At 42.9% G+C, this 15,286-nt stretch overlaps 1 protein-coding gene across 2 annotated transcripts in view; it reads left to right on the top strand.

Annotated features, from left to right (window-relative positions):
• Positions 1-15,286, top strand: part of GABRR3 (gamma-aminobutyric acid type A receptor subunit rho3) — a 65,650-nt gene that overhangs the window by 2,644 nt on the left and 47,720 nt on the right. Inside the window, exons 1-5 of one of the 2 annotated variants that reach the window (XM_054812553.1) lie at positions 4,574-5,106; positions 6,596-6,809; positions 8,798-8,971; positions 9,993-10,086; positions 12,235-12,391. The gene's annotated coding sequence lies outside the window, so the exon portion shown is untranslated. Of the gene's footprint in view, positions 1-4,573; positions 5,107-6,595; positions 6,810-8,797; positions 8,972-9,992; positions 10,137-12,234; positions 12,392-15,286 lie in introns of those variants that run through there. The other variant, XM_054812554.1, reaches the window with a different exon arrangement.

The following is a 15,286-nucleotide window of genomic DNA, read 5'->3' as shown; positions in this document are numbered from 1 at the left end:
ATTCACTAACAATCCTTGGGAATCCTCCGTACTGCACTGTTTCATGGGCCAGACATGACAGGCCTGATGAAAAATGAGGTGTTAATTAGCACCAGTTAGGTCAAAGCCCATATTCCTCCTGGTCCACAGTCACGGCCCTACAAGAGGCCAACTCTAAAAGCCTCAGCTGAAGTACTGGGAATGACACAGAAGGCATGTGTGAGGTCATCTGCCCTGCCTAAATAGAGATTGATTTAGTCTTTGAAATGTGGGGTTAAATCAATTTTAAGCTATTTTCATGAATTACAACATGGCCAAATGCCTTTATCTGTGTAAGCATCCAGTTTGTCTTCTCAGTGACACTCTCTACTGTTGAGTCTGAGTTATTTTTTAGGGTAATAGAGATTTATTTTCCTTAGTTTTAAATGTTCCTTTTATTATTTGCAATTGCTTTGTTCTTTTGATGAAAAGCTACCATCTATCTTCTCAGAGCCTTGTAAGAACTTTCTGTCAATGTTCTCCTCTAGATTAATTTCCCTTCACTGGTAGAGCAAACTGAAGTCCAAAAAACAACTGCTGCTACTAAAACTACTAAAAATCCCCAAGGTCTTTTCATAGGAAGAATAGGCATATGCTACTCTTAAAGCAAGCTCCTTTTTTTCTGATTGTGACTCACCATATTACCATGCTTCCCTTTTTTTTTTTTTTTTTTTTTTGTGGGAGGAGGGCTGTACACCAGTATAAATCCATGGAATTTGACAGAGTCACTATCCCAAGTCAGAACTGATGGCTACTAATTTCTAGGAAAGTCTCACTTAAGTGAAAAACCCTCTAAATAGAGTTTGTTAGTGGGCTTTGTTACTAACTGGAAAACAAATCCCAGGGGATCTGCAGCTGTTCTCAAACAGCACTGTGGATCTTCTTCCCTTCTGTGGGATGACTCAATGCTCAGACCCCATTTCTAAAATTTTCTCCTTCCTAACCTGCCCTTAGCCCTGTGCAATCTGACCGCCCATAGCTACTATTTTTAGTCCCGGCAAGCAGGGAGAGAAGGATAGCCGAGAGGGAGGAAGACAGGGTTGTGGGAATCAGGAGCAAGGCTCTCTTCATTAGCTGGGCACTGCTTTTGCCCAGCCAGCGAGGCAAGCCAAAGCCAAGTCCCCGATATCTTTCTAGCTGCTTTATCCCTGGCAGCCTCAGAGCCCTCGCCTCAGCTCCCTAATTCCTGTCTCCTAGAGGGCTCGAGGACTCTTCCCCTGCCTTTAGCAACTTCTCAAATGTGGCTGGTGAAGCTTGTGCCAAAAAGATTGAGTCGCTGTTGTGAATTTCTAACACCAGTGGCCAGTGCTGCACCCCAGCCCTTCCTGGGATCCTGCTGCTCTGATGACAAATACAAGTGAACCTCCAGTTCTGTAACTGGTGGGGGAATTCATGTGTACACCTCAGGTGTGCTCACCTCCATGCTCTATCGTTTTCCTCTCCCATGTGATACCCTGATGTCCCCTCTGAGTCCAGCATAAATGCACCTTTACCTCAGTGCGTATTGACCGTCTCACTTGACTGAGCAGGTGCAGCTATGGCGACGTCACGGCCCTAGCTCTGCGGGCATGGGATGCTGATGCAGCACTTTGTGGAAAAACATGTCTGGGACTGCTATCTGTCTCATTTCATGAGTGGTTCAAAGAGAGCGTGGCGTGCTCTAAAATAACTTGTGGCTACTTAACCCAGGATTATAAAGAGCAAGGAAGGTTTCCGCAAATCTTTAAGTAAATATGGCTTTTAAAATAAAGTTAGGCACTGTGACAAAACCATTTGGCTTGCATGTGGGTTGTACTACAGAAGCTTTGCAGGCTCAAGGATGTAAAATACAAGACTCACTTCAAAATTGTCTCTATTTTTCTCAAGTGAGTTTTTTTCTTCAAAAAATTAATTGCTGTGTGCATCCACCATCGTTGCACATGAGCGTCGTGCAACGAGTGCATTGAAGAGTGTGGCCCTCCCCGTAGCAGGAGCTATGGCTGTGCCAGTGCAGGGAGACTTTAAACACAGCCAGAGCTACAGTTGCTGCCTCCATCAACACCCCCTCACCATGGCAGGAGCCAACTCCCAGCCCCTCAGCCCTTCCCAACCGCGACGTGTGTGCCCGCTCTGGCGGCTCGCTGGGCGTGTGGGTGTCACCGACGATGGCGGTTGCGCAATTCCCCGCACCACACTGAAAATCCATGTGATTACTCAGTAATTCAGCTTCATTCACGCCACATGAATTTCACATCACTGTGGTGAATAGACTTGATTGCAATCTGGAGGCTCTGAATTTGGTCTGTTAGATGCTCTTAGAGAGGAGAGCTGGGCAAAAGATACAGAAATGAGAAACTGAATGAGCATCATTTATTTGAGAAATTATTTCTCTCGTCCCTCTTCTCACGATCTCTTTTGCCTTGCTTCGCTGACTATCAAGCAGTTTGGCGTAGGGACTAAGAAGATGTAAGGCAGTGAGCCCGTGATGCCGGGGGTAGCTGGACCCCTGGCCCTGTGGACTGTCGGTGGCGGGCAGAGAGCAGACGTGAGGTACGGGAGAAGAAAGGTCTCCACTTCCCCCACACACGGTCTGTTCCCTGGAAAGCAGACAGAGAGCTGCTGTAAGAGAGCAAGGTGAGGACAAATGAAAAGCTGAATTAGACCCAAGGAAGGAGAAAATACTCAATGCAGCAGTGATTTTTGGTTCACTGAAAGATAGTCTGAAAACAGAGGGATGCTGTAGAAAAGACTGTTAGGCGTAGCTGAGCTGCAGGCAAACACTCCAATGCCACCTGCACGCAATATGGCAGGGGGTATCCCGCATTAAAAGCTGATTGTCAGATTAATGCAGCCTCCCGTGTGGCTGCGTAATGGCCGTATGACACTGCTATAAGGAAGTATTTTCAAGTTGCAGAGCTATGCAGGAAAATAAACTGTATTGTGCTACACGTCTAGAAGAGAAAAAGGCTTTTTTCCTTTCCATGAAAAGGTAACTGGCATCTCAGTGAAACTGCAAGTTGAAAAACATGGGAAATCCACTGTAATGTATTACTGAAGAAAGAGTAGATGGGAGAGTGAGGCTGGGAATGTCTTCTGTCTGGCACCAGAGCCCCGAATTTGTGCCCACCAGGGTTTTGAAGCGTATTGCTAAGTTTGCTGTCCACGGGAGAGCAAGCAGGGGATGTTCAGGCAACATGTAGCACTCTGCGTCGAACGTTGCCCTCTTCTGACAGTGCTCTGGGATCACCTGAACTGGTAATGTAAGTGGTGATGATGTTAATATTTGGCTTTTGGACAGCTTTGCTTTAAAATGCTGTTAGATCTAGTTTACAAAGAGAGACATATCATCAGAACTCCCCTTTAACAGATGGAGAAATTGGGCATGAGGGAGGAAACAAATTGCTTATCAACCCCTAGCAGCCTAGTAATAAAACCAGGATTCAGATCCTTCAACATTTCTGAGGCGAGTCCCCTTCCACCAGCCTGTATCACGCCTTTCAAAAATAGGAGGTGACCCAAAATCCTTAGTGATGCTCCTCCATCCTGGCAACTTCAAATTCTCTCTTGAGGCAAGGGAGTGAGTGCGTTTCTTGGCACAACATGGTCGCTGCACAGATGTGCTGCCTGGTGATCTGTGTGATAACAAAACTGAGCACTCCTAGGGCTCTTTTGCAATATAGTAAATGTAAAAAGGCTGATACAAAAACGTAATTACTTGTGATTGATATGGGAATAACAGCTCTGAATGTGGTTGGTTTGGGCAGATATGACTTGAGCTCTTTATTTACCTTAGATCTTACAATAAAGACCATAAAATGTATCTTCCAGTTATACTAATTAGTCCATTGGTGATTTAGCTGTATCCTGACAGAAGCGGAGCTGCAGCAGGATCGGCATCTGCCAGTTGGTCCCTGGGTTGCTATGGCAACTGCCTAGGATGGGGGGCACTTAAGAAAAATGCAATTTCTGGGCTAAATTCTGGGCTGGAGGGTGGCAGATGGATGGGATTCAGCTGCCTCAGGGGGTGGTACCCCACAGCCAGCAAGCTGCACGGGAGACACACAGACAGGCGGATGCAGAAATCTCCCCGGGCAGCCGAGTTGGCACGTGGGAGATTCTGCACCTGGGAAGCAGGGAGGAGGTCCAGTCGGAAGCAAAATTTAATTTAAAGCATTAATTTGTTCCCAAATTTGTTCACTGAGCCTGGTATGTTTCATCTGAAACGTGCAGGGTTCGATGAACAACCACGTGACCCAAGCCTGCCCGAAAGCCTCATGGATTGTCCCGAGCCCGGGACTCGGTGCTCCCACAGCCCTTTCTGGGGAGCAGCCAGCTGAGACGGGGAGGGCTTCCCATTTCACTGGGAAGTTAATCTCTTTGGCTGCCTTAAATACACCCAGAGCCAAGGACTTGGGATCCCAAGCAGCTGCGAGCTGGAATGGATGTTGTCAGAGTCACCGAACCCCTCTCAGAACACAGGCAACGCATTTCATTACAGAAATGTTTCCAAAACGAAATGTCCTTAGAATTTTCTGTTCGCAAAACAACTTGAAATGAAAAAAGGAAAGAAGAAACACCTTGTTCCAACATGGCCCAAGACCACATTTCAACAAGAACACGTCTTATGAGCGAGAGCGTGTGCTTTGTCAGCCAGCTGTACGGAGTACGCGGAACCTGAGCACGTGGGAGGCTCCCATATCTAAGGGCAGAAGTCAGGAAAAAAAACCCCAACCAAACAAAACAAACCGAAAAATAACCAGCACCATAGGTATATAAAAAGTCAACTTAGTTTTAGACAACTACTGCTTTGGGGTTTTTTTTGAATCACATTTATTGTTGTTCCTTTATACAGTGTGCAGTGTTAAGTCCATTATAACAAATGTGTTGTTACATTAAATTAATTTTCCAAGATCATTTCCAGAAACATGATATGCCTCGGTATCCGCAATCTACGGACAATTTCTGTATGCTGCCTGTTCCCTGCACTGCTCAGCTATGCTGTTGCTTTCCACTTGCAGCATTTCTTAAATTGTTACTGGTATCTCAGGTTAGGTTCTTAGGGGTGCATCGGAGCACCACTTCTGACAACGGATTTATCATCATTCAAAGGTAAAGAATTCATATTTATTAAAGAGACCCAAATATACTTCCTATAAACTAACTAGATTATGAACAATGCATTCTATGCTTTCAAAAATGTAAATAAATTTTAGATTGAGCAAGCAAATATTTTTTGCAGCCAGCTTTTTCTCAATTCTTACTCATATTATCATTTTCTGAGGAAGAAGAGGAAGTGAAACCTCTTCTCCCATGCCTTCACTTTTTCGAAGAAATTTTACATTCCTAATTATGACAGAGGAAAGGAAAATGAAAGTCTATTTCAAGAGATGATTCTTCCTGTAAATAGTGCCTGGGCACTTCTGCCTAATCTCATTGCATTTGGGCTGTCAGATGAGCACGATAAATAACTCTTCCTATAACCTCCGCTTTGTTGTTGTTCTTTTTCTGTTGCAAATAATTGTCAGTTCTGGTCTTTGCCTGCGTGTCACTGAAAGACCTCCTAAATGACAAGGATACAGGAGCCTGGGTTTAGCTGGGGATAATTTTAGCCTCTTCCAACAAAAATTGCACGAGCTAAATCTGGATGCCATTTTCTTGCAGAACTAATAATATTTGGTTTATCTTTTGTTCTGTTTTCATTTTTCATTTGTTCATCACCCCCAGTTATTTATTTTAAAGCATTTATTTAAGAGAGACCATCAGCATGTAATTTTTTTTTTTAACCAAAGTATCTAACTATTCTGCCAAGGAACATGATAAATGTTAGCAATTTCTAATGCATTTGCCTGGCTTTACAAGAGTATTTTTTTAAAAAAAATCAACTTCACTTGCTGAAAAATGCAGACTATGAAGTGAATTGGCTTTTCAGGAAAAACAAAATATCTTTTTTGTTTACTCAGAAAAACAGCATAGTGAGCTTCTTTTTCCCAATTTTCTAATTGTACTTAAAGCTCAGTGAACCACCTGAAACCCTGCACACATGTCATCCTTTTGGTTGAATTCACTGTTATCTACTGCATTTCTTGACTTTTAGTCCTAATCGTAAGAGTCATCTTAGGCTCTGGGGTCCAACACCAGCCCTGAGGCCACTGAAAATGCATTTCTGGTCTAATGATTTTAATGGTTTCCCAGAGACAGACTGTACCAATAAAATCTGTGTTGTTTTTTCCTTTCCTGATTGCAGGTGAGCTAGTTCTCCTTGATCTGGTAAGCGTAAGTGTAGCTCAAGAAACTAGACCTAGTCTAGGACTGCAATATGTCAGGATGATGCATCAAAATCAGTATCATTAGATATGCCATGCAAAAATGATACATTGGATGTTAAAATTGTGGTGGATGCTGCAGAGATCCCAAACTTATTATATGTACTAATTTGTCATTGTCATCATTAAACATCAACTGGAGGATCTAGGTGAGTTTTTCAGGTGGAAAAAGCAAGCCTTAACTCCCCAGCTGGAAACAAGGATGATTTTTGTGATTTTTTCGGTATTAGAAACCGCCTTTCAGCTGACTCCTCTTCCTTATATTCTATATACAGTAAATGAATGAAGATCTGAATCGCATCAGCAGCTTCCACCAGCGGCCTCTGGATTTCCCAAGTTGTGCCTGAAATTTCTCGTCTGTGAATTGGGTTGGCAAGAAAGCCAGCCCCAAAATGGCAGAGCCAGCAAGGCCCCTTTGCTAACGGACAAAGGGGAACCAACGCAGGAGAGGGCTGGAAAGGGAAGAGTTCAACCCAGCCCTTCTTCCAAGTGAGTGAATAAAAATGACCCCATAATAGCTGCAGCACAGAGAGGCTTCCTCCGTTCTCTGCACAACTCAGCGTGCATGACTTTGTGGTCTGTCATCACGAACAACGCGTGGTCCCGTTATGGCAAAAAAATCGTGGTAGCGGAGGTAGGCGTTGGGAAAGGGGAGCGTAGTCTTTCTTTCCCAGTTTCTGACGGGAGGAAGGACTTCAGCTCTGATATCTCAGCTCTCACGATGATATTGTGAAGCTTCAACCTTCAGATACTGTGCAGACGGAGTACTACCTACCTGGGAGAGACCCTCGCCCCGGCTCCCTCATCACCCCTGGCTGAAGCTTTGCCTGGGCTAAGCTGGAGGGCATGGGTGGCTGCCGGGAGGGCTGTGATTTAGGCAGCTAGGTGGTACTTGGTGTGGGTGCCAGCTGCTAAAAGGTCAGAGTGTGCTTGTGGAGATCAAGCCCATGGTCTCTGTTGAGGTCCATTTTAAGCTATTTTTGACCCCCCCGTTTATTTCTGCTGCCTCTATTCTCAGTATCATCCATTTACAATTTCAGTATCATTTTGCTTGAAGGGCCTCAATGCGGAATCACTTCAGAAGTCCATGCCTTAAACCATGCGAGGCTGAGTATGGTTTCCTATTTCCTTAATTTTTACTCTTGGAGTGGCAGGAGAGAGGTGACGCAAAAAGGTGACTGTTGTAAATACTCTCTAAAGACTCCACTCAGGCTTTCTGCCCCTCTATAAACACCTCAAATTAGAAACCCTGTACTGTTTAAATCCGGCATGTGTCCCCCTCTGCTTCTTGTTTGAAGCCGTTACCAGCTGATGGATGCACTGGGTTTAAAGACCATGGCTTTGAGCTCTGAGGGACGGTGTTTGTAGGACACGTCCATTCGTTCTGGGCTCCATTTCATCTGTGTGGCACAACCTGGAAATTCCAGGATGAACGTGCCAGTTTTATTCATTCATCAACAGCCTTACTTGAGGGATGAGTTCAGGGATTTTGTGTAGTTGAATCTGCAGATTAATTAATCTGTATTGAGTGTGTAGTAATTGAATTCTAAGCCTTTTTTATAGATTAATGTTCAATCCTATAACCAAGATATATATTGGGGGAAGCTCTTAAAAGTCAGCAGTTGAAATAAGGAATCAGTACTTCCCAATGTTATATTGCAGTTTGCATACAATGAATAGCAAAGAATGCACCTGATTTCTTATTATATAACACAGAGGAAAAGAAAATACTTACTGTTTGTGTGAGATAAGGATTTTTGCTCAGTTTTACTTGAGAGATCATCAGCAGTATTTTTCTAGCCAGTAGGAAATTATACAGCTTGACATTTTTGCTAAACTGCCAGTTTTTAAAGGCACAGAATCGAAATCCTGCACCTGCTCAAACTAAATTTGGATCAAAACCTGGGATCACATTTTTTTGTCATTTTTGTGAGTGTGCTGATTTGAGCTGGGACAAAATTAATTTTCTTCACAGTGGCTTGCATGGGGCTACGGTTTGGATCTGTGCTGGCACCAGTGCTGCTAACACAGGGATGGTTTGGTTCCTGCTGAGCAGCGCTCACACAGAGCCAAGGCCTTTGCTGCTCCTCACACCACCCCACCAGCCAGCGGGCTGGGGGTGCACGAGGGGTTGGGAGGGGACACAGCCGGGACAGCTGACCCCAACCGACCAAAGGGATATCCCATACCATGTGATGTCATGCTCAGCATATAAAGCTGCGGAAGAAGGAAGGAAGGGGGGGTACACATGTTTGGAGTGATGGCGTTTGCCTTCCCCAGTCACCGTTACACCTACGATGGAGCCCTGCTTTCCTGGAGATGGCTGAGCACCTGCCTGCCCATGGGAAGTGGGGAATGAATTCCTTGTCTTGCTTTGCTTGTGTGCGCGGCTTTTGCTTTACCTATTAAACTGCCTTTATCTCAACCCACGAGTTTTCTCACTTTTACCCTTCTGATTCTCTCCCCCATCCCACCAGGGCGGGAGGGCAGTGACCGAGCAGCTGCGTGGTGCTTAGTTGCTGGCTGGGGTTAAACCACGACAGTAGGACTGTACAACTCTTCAGGCTACTAGAAGACATACTATTCTCTTGGATAAAAAGAACATTTGCCCTTATCCTCAGGGTATTCCAATGAAAGTAAAAGATAATCAGGTGGGTTTAGGGTTGTTTTTTTTTTAAAAACCATACATAACACTTTATCAGTCAAACAACCTTCTCTAACTTTTGAACTGTTCACACCATGACTGCACTTGAGAAACCATTATGATTGTGTGACCTGACCTGGGCAGTAACATTTCACTAAAGCACTGAGAAATTAATTACTGCATCTGGTTTTAATTTTTTTTTTCCCTGGGGAAAAAAATAATAATCTGTAACTTCTATTTTATATACAATGATTTGCATATGCATAGTGATCTATCTTCAAATAAGACAAATTCCTAGATATGATTTTCTGACATACATCTACGTTTATGGAACCTTTTCTGCCTTTGCACCAAGCAGAGTGGAATTTTAGTCTAAAGGATTATACTTACCAGTCCATAGTTTTATTTGTAAAGATGCATAATTATGGTACTTGCCTATTAGGATGTACGTAATAACTGAATTCAGGGTTGTTTTATCTCTTTTTTCATGACATAAGCATGGTTGGTTCTTTCTGCTATGAAATGCATGTGTGTGGTACTTCATGCCAGTGTATTTCTTCTGGTCTGTTAAATACGGTCTACATAAAAATGTCACTGTTAAATGTCTATACTGCTGATCTGCATCAAGACATTCATGTGATACCTCTCAGCAGAGAGATGTAGATGTCAGCTGAATTCCCAAAGCATTTTGGCTGTCGGACTCTTTCTGTTGTACCATCAACTTGGGGCCATGGGGGTAGCAGAGGCAGTGATAAGAGGTGGGCTAGAGTCCAAATTTAGTCTCCTAATGATTTTCTCCTGGGGGGTGGGAAAAAACAAAACTGTGGAAAAAACAATGGACAACTTAAGGTATTGTTTCATGTTCCTTTCTTAACACTTTCTTCAGCCACTCCCAAGCAGAGTTGATACGTTTTCTTTCACAGGGTTAAATTTCAGTCAGAAAGCATTTCAGGCCAAATCTTTGGTATCCTTATTTCCCTTGGTGAACAGCAATGCTTCTTCTCATTTTCTTTTGCAGTCTTTTGCAGTGGCTGGAAGACAAGGCTTGCTGGGCCAAGAGCCTATTTCCAGGCCTGGTCTTCGATCAGACTCTCTGGAACAACCTCACTACTGCAATTTGAGGTAACTACTGTGGCATGAGAGATGATCAATGGAACAACAAAAAATTACTTGTATGTAACCGTTTGTCATACGTTTCCTTTTTTCATTCTATTTTCCCATGTCTTGGAAGGAATTCTTGAAGATATCTTATTGTTTTCCTAACTGGTGTATCAGTTTAATAGATTTTAAGGCTTGAAGGTGCCAGGATGATCAGCTTGTCTGATCCTCCTGCCCCAGGTCATGGAATTTTTCATCAGTTTTTAGCCATTGTATCTTGCATGCATTTTTCTCTCAGATATAGAGAGAGTAAAGAATAAAGACTTCTCATAAAGAATGAGAAGTCATGTCTGTGTTGGAATACTCTCAGTGCAATATTTTAATGATTTTATTCTTCCAACACCTTACGAGATAGAGAAGTTGGTACTTTAAACCTGGATATAATATTCTGGTGATGATCTCCATGCATTGGCACTCCAATGCAATTACCTCCCTATTTCCAAGGAGTAAAGGATCAACTCTAGATTTTTATAGACAATTAGCTTTTAGAATTACTCTTTCATTACTTGGATTGTATAATGCATGTTTTCTTGGGACAGCTGTAATAAGATTTCAGAAGAAAATGGAATGAGACAATGCAATTATCACCCATGATTACTCCTTTTGTTCTTGTCTTAAGCAATTCTTGGGGGGAGGGAGGGCTTCTTGTTTAGTGTTTCATAAATTGTCTCCTCTTGTAATGGTTTTAAGGCTAAATTTCATTATATGACTCAGTGGTGGAGACACCAGCAGAAAATAATTGTATTCCTAAAATGATGTATCAAACACAGAGGACAACTAATATAAAATATAATGTGTGAGCAAAAAAGCTGGTACACAATGATAGCTAAAGAAATGCATGCGTTAAAAATAATAATTACGTATTGAATGGTGCAGAAGAACATCAACTTTACAGCAGAAGAAAACCAAGCTGAAGTACACATGTTGGGTTTATAGATATGTATAATGCCTTTGCATACTATACATGCAATGAGTCTCTCTCATGAGACCCTTCAGTGTCTGCAGCACTTAAGGTATCAGCAACTGTACTCGCAGACATTAACAGTCTTACAAATGCTGCCAAAAAGCTGCAAAATGGAAACTGCCTGCGGTCACGGCTGGCCAGTGAGAAAAGGTTCCAGATCACGCCATAACTTTTCAAGCCAGCACGCTAATGCCAAAATCAGCAACAGAAGAATAGGGTTTTCTAAGCCTTTTCAACATCTCTGAGCCAGCTGGTCACCTCCCCATCTTTGCTTACAGCAAAACAGGTCCCCAGAGTCAACACACAGCTCTTTCGGTGCCGCTAATGTTTTCTCCAGGAAAAACATTCTCATGCGTAAAAAATCCCAATGGACTTTATTTATAATTTACAGAAACATTTTAGCATAAAATTTGTATAATTGCTGGTCTCAAAATACTAAACTTTTAATATCATTTGTGTGGCTTTTTGTAGCTACTAATAAGTACTGTTTACTGGAGTCTTATGTGCCTCACTTATTTTTCTCCCGATGACTGAAGCTAGGAAGAGCTCATAAACCACAGGAAAGTGGGCTTGGAGAACATTTAATAATCCAAATTACCTTATTCAATAATTATTAGTGGAGAAAACACATTTTCGTATTAGAAACTTGCAAATATACTGAAGGGCTTTGAATGAATCAGCAATAGAAGAAAACAAACCCAAGACAAAAAAATCATATCCAGCTAAAATTACTTGGATCTGTTAATTACTGAGAGGGCAAAAGCACTGTTAGGAAATTTCATTTTAATAAATGCATTAAGCCAGCTTTTCCAAATTATGTTAGTTCTTCCAAACCAAACACTGGGAAAAGTGAGGTGGTTGTTTTGATTATTTCGTTTTTTTAATTTAAAGGGAAGAATTGATTCCCAGTGTCTCTGCCTAGAAGATGTGAAATGTGAAGAAATTTCACAAAGGTCGTACCTATCTTCCTTTTACTCACTTTTTCTTGTTTAAGAGCAATGACAGATCACAGAACTATCACTTTCATAGTTTCTGGGACACAGATTGAAAAAGATGTGAGATTACATTAGGATGGGCAAAAATGGACTGATGTTAACTTTCATTCTGCTGTTAATTGCCAGATAACTTGTTTGCATTCTCATTTGCAGTACGCGGTAATTGGAGGAGACAACACTTCTCAATTTCCCCTACAAAGTGCTTACTGTGCAGTTCTGTTGCTGCACAGCCTTAGGACGATGGGACGTCCCTACGGGGGGGATCTCAGCTACATCCCAACTACGCTTCCAGGTTGTCTGCAGGCTCCAGGTAGCCATGCCCAGGGGCTGGGATTTTCGGGTGGCAAACTCAATCCTAAATCTATGTCTCTTTCAGCATCCAAATGAGTAAGGAAGCAAGTGAAACCAGCAGCACTGGTACTGCTGAGTACCCTCAGCTTCGGCACTTAATCTTCCCCCTGTGAGAAGGGTGATTACTCAATAAAAAGTTAGCGAATTTCAAACCCAATTCTGTTTTAACTCACATCCACGGAATTGCACCGCACATTTGATGTTTAACTTTGCACCAACCATTGGAGCGTTATGGCTGTTGTGGGGATAGTAGGTCTTTTGTTTGTAGGCAAGTTTTTGGGGGTTAAATCTGTATCGCTGTTACCTGGGAGAAAGATGGGGCTTGAAAGTGGGAGCTGGGAAAGAGGGAGGCAGGGTTGTGTCCTGTTTAGGAGAAGTGGTGAGTAAAGAAAGTCTGGACAAGGGGGAAAGGAGTGCACAAATGTTGTACCTCTGTGAGAGGGAAGCTGTGTGTTTAAGAATAAGGCAGAAGGAATGCAAATGTATTTTTAGTTGAAATTAGAGCCACCTTTCTAAGTCTACGGCCAAATTATCTAGGCTCCTCTTACACAAGGCAACAACTATCCTGAGGACTCTAGCCTCGTGGTGACAAATGCGCCTGTGAACCAGTTAAAAAGCACAGTCATGTATTGTTGACTTGAAGCGTTGTAGATGCAAGGGTTTTCTCCTGTTTTTACTATCTCCAGAAGATCCGCAAGTCAAAACTTGCAAAGAAATAAATAGTAAAATAACATGTTATTTCTAGATTTCCCGAACTGAGGAGCTGTGCAGGAATATTCAGATTTCTGTGGGCTGGGAATGTCATCTGAGAGCAGGGGAGCTGCTCAAATGTGACGCACGGGAGCTATTTAGAGCACTAAGAAGCTGATAGCTGCACAGCTAGTGGTAAAGAATTTGCGGTGTGGCTGTGGATGAAAATTATCATGTGTGTGGAGCAGGCAGAATATTGCTAAGCTGATTAGAAACAGAAATTTTGAGCAAGTTGCAATCCATTCAGAAGAAAGGCCACGCTGGTGCCTGAAGTGAGAGGTACTGAACCAGGCTAGGGCGTCAGCACGGACTGGTGGATGGTTGTCTGTCCACTCGGCGAGGGTGTCTCTGGTTTCCTTGAGCTGGCCTGTCTGCACAGGGTCTTTTCCTCTTATTCAACAGGTGCTTCTCAGTGCTATCAAAAGATGTTTAGAACAGAACTATGCTCTCCAGAAGTTGAGAATAAATGAGATTACAGCGCTCTCTCTGGAAAGGGGATTGACAGCTGTCTAGTCCTAATGCAGCTGTCATGAACAGAGCACAGATAAAAGCCCAGCCTGCTGCGTATAGAAATCACTAGTAAAGTGGGGTGCTTTTTGTTAGTGTGTTTGGTTTTTTGGTTGCTTGGGTTTTTTTCCACTCCTGTGAGATTAGAGGATGTATTGCTCCATAGGAGGTAGGGAGACACAGCCTTGCTGTCCATGACTGCTTTTCTGACTCCAAATCAGAAGACCTTTTTAATCTTAATTTGCAGGACACGAACCTGCTTCCTCTGGGCTGAGAAAGTCTGATGGATCTCCGGTCTACACTTGGACAGTGTGGTCTTTGTTCTCCTTGTGCTCCACTCAAGTGTCCCTCATTCCAGTTTGAGCTACTGACTTAGCAGTATTGGATTCCTGCTGTCTGCAGAAATGCAGCAACAGAGCACCTCTTTATGAAAGGCCAAACATACCCCTATGGTTCAAAAAGTGCTCTGCTAGGACAAGGCAGTTAATTCAACAGTTAATGATGTTTTACAGGCCTCCCAAGCCAAATGATTGCAGACTATATTCCACTCATAGGTTGATAGTGGAGGAAGCTAAGGCTAATTAGCAGGTATTGTGGTAGTCGGCTCACCTTCATTTTTTCTACATCCTACTAGGTAAGAGTATCCAGATGATGATGATGATGATAATAATAATAATAATAATAATAATAATAATACTTTTTAAAGCCTGCTCAAAGTGCTGGTTTGGCTGAAGAGCTCAATGTTAGGAACGGCTGCTCTTCTACCCTTACCGCAGGTTTGCAGCCAGACACCCACCTCCTTTGTGGAACAGTTAATGGCTTTAAATGCTGTTGGAAAATATGAGGAGCAATCTTTCTCAACTGGCTTAATTAGAAAAATAAGCAATAAGTCTACAACGTTTGGTTATGAAATCTATTGCCTGACTTGTTTGAACTGCTTAAACTGAGGGGAAGGAGTGTAAAAGCTGAATTACCACTTGCATTTTAGCTATCATACCTGGATGTAAAAAGTAGGGATCTTTCAATCCAGTTTTGTGCGAGAAGCAGATGAGAAGATGTTAAGCAAGTGGCTGGAGGTACAAAGCTATCCAGGGCTGTGGAGACGGGCTAAAGAGATGAATTTGGCAGTTGGCAGCACAAAGCTGCCGGGTGAAGTTAGAGAGGGAGAGGGCTCCGGTGAGAAAACATAACAAGTAAAAGATAGGGGAAACACTGATGCTGGCTGAAAAACAAACAGAAAGTTGCAAAGCTTGTGGTCTGTCAAGTCAGAGCAGTCTGTGAAGCAGACGGGATAAAAAGAAAGCAACCACTGACAGCCAGGGAAGGCAAAGTTCACGGAAGTGGCAGAACAATCAGGTAAAACAGCACCAGAAATGTCTCCTTTAACGTAGCAGTTTGCTGTTGAAGTGTACTGGAGGAAAACCAGGAAGCGAGCTGTCAGGGAAGACAAGGTCCCAGGAACAGACAGCTTGCCTGAGACCTATGGAGACAGCTTGAGGAGATACGATCAATTTTGTAGTCATAGAGGCACCAGCTAATTTACTGAAAGTCAGAAAGTTAGAGTGGGAGGACGGGCAATTTTTCCAAGATTAGAGAA

The sequence above is a fragment of the Grus americana genome, chromosome 1, assembly GCF_028858705.1.
Source record: "Grus americana isolate bGruAme1 chromosome 1, bGruAme1.mat, whole genome shotgun sequence".
NCBI lineage: Eukaryota > Metazoa > Chordata > Aves > Gruiformes > Gruidae > Grus > Grus americana.
This window is presented reverse-complemented; position numbering and strand designations above follow the sequence as displayed.